At 38.2% G+C, this 6,000-nt stretch overlaps 1 protein-coding gene across 3 annotated transcripts in view; it reads right to left on the bottom strand.

Annotated features, from left to right (window-relative positions):
• The window catches only part of Trank1 (tetratricopeptide repeat and ankyrin repeat containing 1), a 113,550-nt gene that overhangs the window by 76,467 nt on the left and 31,083 nt on the right, over positions 1-6,000 (bottom strand). The gene's annotated exons all lie outside the window — the stretch shown is intronic.

The following is a 6,000-nucleotide window of genomic DNA, read 5'->3' as shown; positions in this document are numbered from 1 at the left end:
GACCCAGCCATCCCTCTGCTGGGTATCTTTCCAAAAGAACTAAAAGAATCATATCACAGAGAAGTATGCACACCCATGTTTATAGCGGCACAGTCTGTAATAGCTAAAACTTGGAAACAGCCCATTTGCCCATCCGTTGGAAACTGGATAAAGAAGATGTAGTTTTTCTATAAAATGGAATATTACTCAGCCATAAAGAATGAGAAAATAGATTCATTCATAGGAAATGGATACATATTGAAGATATACTCCTAAGTGAATAAATAAGTCACACATGTGTAAATACTGAATAGTTTCTCTGGTGTGAATAATCTGCAACAATACAGAAGATCCTAATAAGATTACTGACATTTAGAAATGTAAAGAAAGGAGCTAAAGGTGTAGGAAAGGTGGGACAGGTAGGGGAAGGGTAAAAAGGGAAAAGAAAAAAATGTGAGATAATGAAAAGATGGAAATAAGTGGTTGTAGATGGGGAGGGGAGGAGGGGTGAAGGGAGGGTAGGGACAAGGGGAAAAAATGAGAACCAAGACTTGTCATGTAGAGGTACAAGATCCCAACAATGAATGTAACTGTACTGTATCCCTAAAATGTACCAATAAACTCAATTAAAGCTGAAAAAAAAAGTGACATTTTCTATTCTAGATATGCAATCATCTACTAGCGATGAGGTATTTTACTCATTTTGAAGATTTTTCATTAGTTTAATCATAGCATATACTTCCTGGATTTTAAGATTTTTTTTTAGATGAGACTTATTTCTACTTTAGCATCTTATCAACTTATTTTAATTTTGTGGTAAGGCTTAAGGCAGATATTGTGGGTCCCCTGTAAAGGTGAGATTCTGCTAAGAATTCACACTGATAAGTGACTGGGCTGGTGACAGTGCGCCTTCCAAAGCTTTCAGTGATGGAGCTACTGCAGCACGCATGCCATGGGCTCGCCACCAGGGGACTGGGCCAATACTGTGGAACAGATCAACAAGGAAAAGTACTGTAACATGGCTGTCTCCTTCCCTTTCATTTTTTCTAAGAAAAATATATTATTTCTATGCATAAAATCTCCCGAGTTCAGAACCTGACATCATCAGTAGTCCTCTCATGCAGTACGTTTTGTCATGCTCCTAAAAGAGGCCTCTTCTGGACCAGATCACAATGACAAAATAATCAGTATTCGTGTTTCACTCAGTTTACATGCACACTTGCTTACTTTGAAGTGCTTCAAACTTCTGTCTTTCTTTAAAAAGTGAGAAGGAGGGGCCAGGGATTTAGCTCAGCAGTTCGGTGGCCTGCCTTGCAAGCGCAAGGACCCAAGTACCCGATACAAAAAAAAAAAAAAAAAAAAAAAAACAAGTGAGAAGGAATAAGATAATTTAACCCAAGCATTCTGATTGTCAAGATTATTGTCTTAACATGAAGATAAATGACTGAGTGTGTATATGTACATATGTGGATGTGTGTTCACTTTGGTTTTTGCAGTCCTAATATAGAATTATTTAACTCTTGGAGCCTTTATTTATTTTTCTCAAACACTTGATTTTAATGATTGTTCTTAACCTAAGGAAAAAAATTAATTTAACTAGCAGTAAATACTTGAACTTAAACGAACCCAAACCGAAAGATTTAATCTGTTCAGTTTCTCAATTTCAAGGAAAAGGTTTGATTCACTTTCATTGTTTGTGTTACGATGATAAAAAGAGGCTAGTTGAGTGTAATCAAGACTTTTAATTTAATTTGATTTGATTTTCCAGTGTGGCTAGAACCAGATAAGTTCTAGAACATTTAAAAACAGGAACTGAAAATTCGATCAATCACTAAATGATGAAATGAGGTTGACTGGCTTATAAGAGATACATTTATTTTTGACAAAGTAATGTAAAATATTGGTATTTATTTTAAAAGTAGCTAATATTAATATTGATAACTGGTCATTAAATTGATGACATCATAGTCATTTAACTATGTATTGGTTGTCTAGAGGGTGAGGGTGTAGGAAAATGATTTTACCTTATTCATGCTCTTTTGCAAGCAAAGTGGCTTTTTAAAAAAGGAAGACAATTATATTATGAAACTTTTGGAATTCATTCTTTTAAAAAAATAAATGTTGAGCCAGGCGTGGTGGCACACAACTGTAATCCCAGCACTCAGGAGGCTGAGGCAGGAGGATCGCTGTGAGTTTGAGACCAGCCTGGGCTACATAGTGAGTTCCAGGTCAGTCTCAACTAAATAGTGAGAAGGCTGGGAATTTAGCTCAGTGGTACCTCACCTGCCTTGCAAGTGCAAAGTCCTGAGTTCAATCCCCAGCACCACAAAAAAAAAAAAGCTACATAGTGAGACCCTGTCTCAGAAAACAAAATAAAAACAATAAAATAAATGTTGAAATAAACAAAATAAAGGGACAAACTTTAAAGAATGGTGGGGCAGTGAGTGCCAGCAACTCAGCTTCTCTAGTACACTGTTTACAGTCCAGAAAACAGTTGCCTGGAAAGGAATCAAAGGGAGAGGAGGTTACCCAGGAACCATGAGGGAACTGAAAAAAAGAGGAGAAAAGGGATGAAATGATGCAAAAGAAACAGAACACATTATGGAACACAGAGCAGACTGCGCAGTCAAGAGTGGATGGCATCATTTGGGAGACAAAGTGAAAGGAAAAACTTTGTAAGAGTGAAGAACTGCATTGGGACTGAGAGAATCAGTGGCAACTGGAACCAGCAAGACAAACATGGGCTACTGCTTCCAGAGCGGACTTCCATAGTCAACAGTTGATGATTGACCTTGGTCCAGCGCCCACTGCCACAACTATGGAACAAGAGCTGTCGAGGATGCCACATAGGGAAGGGCTGGGTTTGAACCTGAGTCCAAGAGCAGCGCCTTGGCTCCAAGCCACATTCCACACTGCCAAGCTCCCAAAGTGGATGAGGGACAGACAGCCAACAGAGACAGCTGGTGTTGGAGAGCCGACTGCAGGGAGTCCCTCTGAGGGACTGGAGCTGGTGAACAGGGACCCAGCTCCTGCAGTCAGAGGCCAGATTCAGCCTGAGTTACACAGGACTGGATGGTCACACTGGCACCCTATTCCCACTGTAGGTGGATGTCTACATCCAGCACTGTTCTGGGGGCGGACTGTCACCTTAGACTTCCAGCATGAGCCAGAGATATGCTTTGGTTTAAACTCTGCTCCTTAGTCCTAGGCTGTGGAAAAGAGCCACAAGTCCAAAACAATAGAAAACTCTTTTATTTTTTACTGTTTTCCTCCTTCTGTTCATTTTCCTCCGTTTTTATTTCATTATCTTCCCCTTTTTTTGTTTTCTCTTCCTTTTGCCTTTTTCTTAGTTTATAGGGGTAAGGGAATTTTCCCTTGCTCCTTTTTTTTTTTTTTCTTCTACTTTTATCTGTATCTTTTCACCTGACTTTTCTCCTATTTCTTATTCTTTCTCCATTCTTTTCTTCTTTCTTCTCCCCCTTTTCATTTGTCTCTTTTTAACTTTTTCTCTAATATTTCTATTTGTCATAGAATATTTTCTCGTCCCCATTTCTCACTCCTGCTTTTATACTGTTTTCCCTAAATATGTAACAAATCTCTACCACCATTAAGATCCTTTTGTCTCCTTCCTATTTCTTCCTTCTCATTCTCATAGCAGAAGACTTTTCAAAAAGAACCCCACACACACTTTACCTGGTCCTCAGCCCCCTGGGCTTTACATAATTGATTCTATGAAACTACTGTTGAGTGTTCTTTTTCACCATTAGAGGAAACACAGCTATCACATTTGACACATATTACCTGTGGGTCAATACTTGGGCTGTTATGATGCTTACACTACAATGGTGGATTTCTTGTCTAGGCTAAAGGGAGATCCAAAATTGAAAAGCATGGTTTGTTATCAACTTGCCCTGATAGATATCACAGTAACTGAGTAATTTCTTACCACTGTAGCTAATTTGACTGCATAAGAATAATCCGGACTCACTGGACAATTTTGTGCTAGTGAATGTGTCAGCTGATTCCACCTTCATACCCAATGAGAGGGACAGAAAGAACTCCTAACTCAAGAACTCAGACTGGCTCAGAAGGCAAGAATTCCTGCAACCTGGTGGAAAGAAGTCCTGCATCTGAGTTAGCTTCAAGATGGCAGTGGAGGGTTCAGAGGAGTTACTGGGGTGTGAGCATGGACTCTCTGGCAAAGAAGCTGCTTGGGACTCACACGTCCTCTCAGTGAAATATTTACTCTGTGCTCCTACTGGATATCTTATAGGTTTCAGTTTGTGCTTTGTTTCTTGACTTAGTAATGTGGGGTTAGGTTCTTTTATGGTTTCTTGTGTTTATTAGGTTTTTACTTTTGTGTATTTTTTCCTCCATTGGCTGATTTAATAGGAGTCTACATTCTTTCCTCACTTCAAATCCCTGAAGCAATATTATTACTTTATTTCCTTATTCTTTTTCCAAACACATAAAGTCCCCCTCCCAAGTTTTTAATTTCTAATACTTAGTTCCCTCACAGTCACTCCTATATTCTCTAGTATTAACCTTTGATCCTCCTCATCCTAAGCCTTTGGGTCTTTCACATCTTACCTAGCTTACTGTCCTCCCTATTAACAGGTTCTGACAACCACATAGCTTTCCTCAATCACAAAGTAAACCTGCTTCCTCCATATTTCACTCCTGTCCCCACAAATAGCCTCTGAACTCCCGATACTAACACTTCAACTCAACTAACAGTACTCCAGTGAATCAGATCCCACGGCAAAGTTTCCTTCTCATCTGTCACTCGCCTCCCTACAAACCTCCCTTAGTATCATACATTCCTCATCCAATCCCTTTCCATTCTCCTCCCTCTATTTCACCCACTTCATTGTAAAATATCTACAAACAAAATGCAGTCATAGTGTGAAGAGAGGACAGACAAAGGGGGGAAGTGTAACTGCAAAACCTGTCATATAGAAGAGTTATATAATAGAATATGTTGATGCTGTTATAACCAGTAGTAATTCTTTCAGCAAATCACAGGAACAGAAACATTAATCCTACTAGAAGAGAGAATACATAAAACACTAGAAGACAAAGGATTTTCTAAATAGAACCTCAGTTGCCCAATAAATAAGAGTAAGAGTCAACAAATGATTACAGCAAACTAAAAAGTTTCTGTACAGAAAAATAATTAATCAACAGTGTAAAGAGACAACCTACAGAATAGGAAAAAATTTGGAGCTACTCCTCAAAGAACTAATATCTAGACTATCCAAAGAACTCAAAAAAATTAAACCACCTAAAACTAAAGACCCAGTCAAGAAATGGGCAAGAGAAATTAACAGACATTTCACAGGGGAAGAAATACAAATGGTCAACAAATATCTGAAAAAAAAATGTTCACTATCTCTGGGCATTAGAGAAATTAAAATTAAAATAACACCAAAAATCCATCTTACTCTGCAAAGAATGGCAATCATTAACAAATCAAATAATAACAAATGCTGCCAGGGCTGTGGTAAAGATGAAACTCTCCTTCGCTGTTAGTGTAAACTAGTACAACCATTATGGAAATCAGTAGGAAGATTTCTCAAAGAACTGAAATTAGAAATTCCATATGACCCCACTATCTCTCTTATAGTCATCTTCCCCAAAGAGCTTAAGACATCATACTACAGTGATACATGAATACCAATGTTTATAGCAGCACAATTCATAATAGCTAAATCTTGAAAGTAGCCTGTAGACCTATCAATAGATGACTAGCTAAAGAAAATATGGTATCTATTTATAATGGAATACTTACTACTGGAATGATACTAAGAAAGAACAAATTTGAGAAATTTGCAGAAAAATGTAATGTTGAGTGAAATAAACCAAACACACAAGTTTAAATGCCATGTGGTACCTCTCACTTGAGTGAAGCAAAGTACAAAGAAAATAATAAAAGATGTATAAAAGGGAATAAGGGAACGGATCTCTTGCAATAGGGAAGTGGTCCAAGGGAACAAGGGTGAAGGAGAAGGAAGAGGGGAA

This window comes from Fukomys damarensis, unplaced genomic scaffold (genome assembly GCF_012274545.1).
Source record: "Fukomys damarensis isolate Sample0158 unplaced genomic scaffold, DMR_v1.0_HiC HiC_scaffold_28, whole genome shotgun sequence".
Classification (NCBI taxonomy): Eukaryota; Metazoa; Chordata; class Mammalia; order Rodentia; family Bathyergidae; genus Fukomys; species Fukomys damarensis.
The sequence above is the reverse complement of the archived record's forward strand: the minus strand, read 5'-3'. Positions and strand labels throughout refer to the sequence as shown.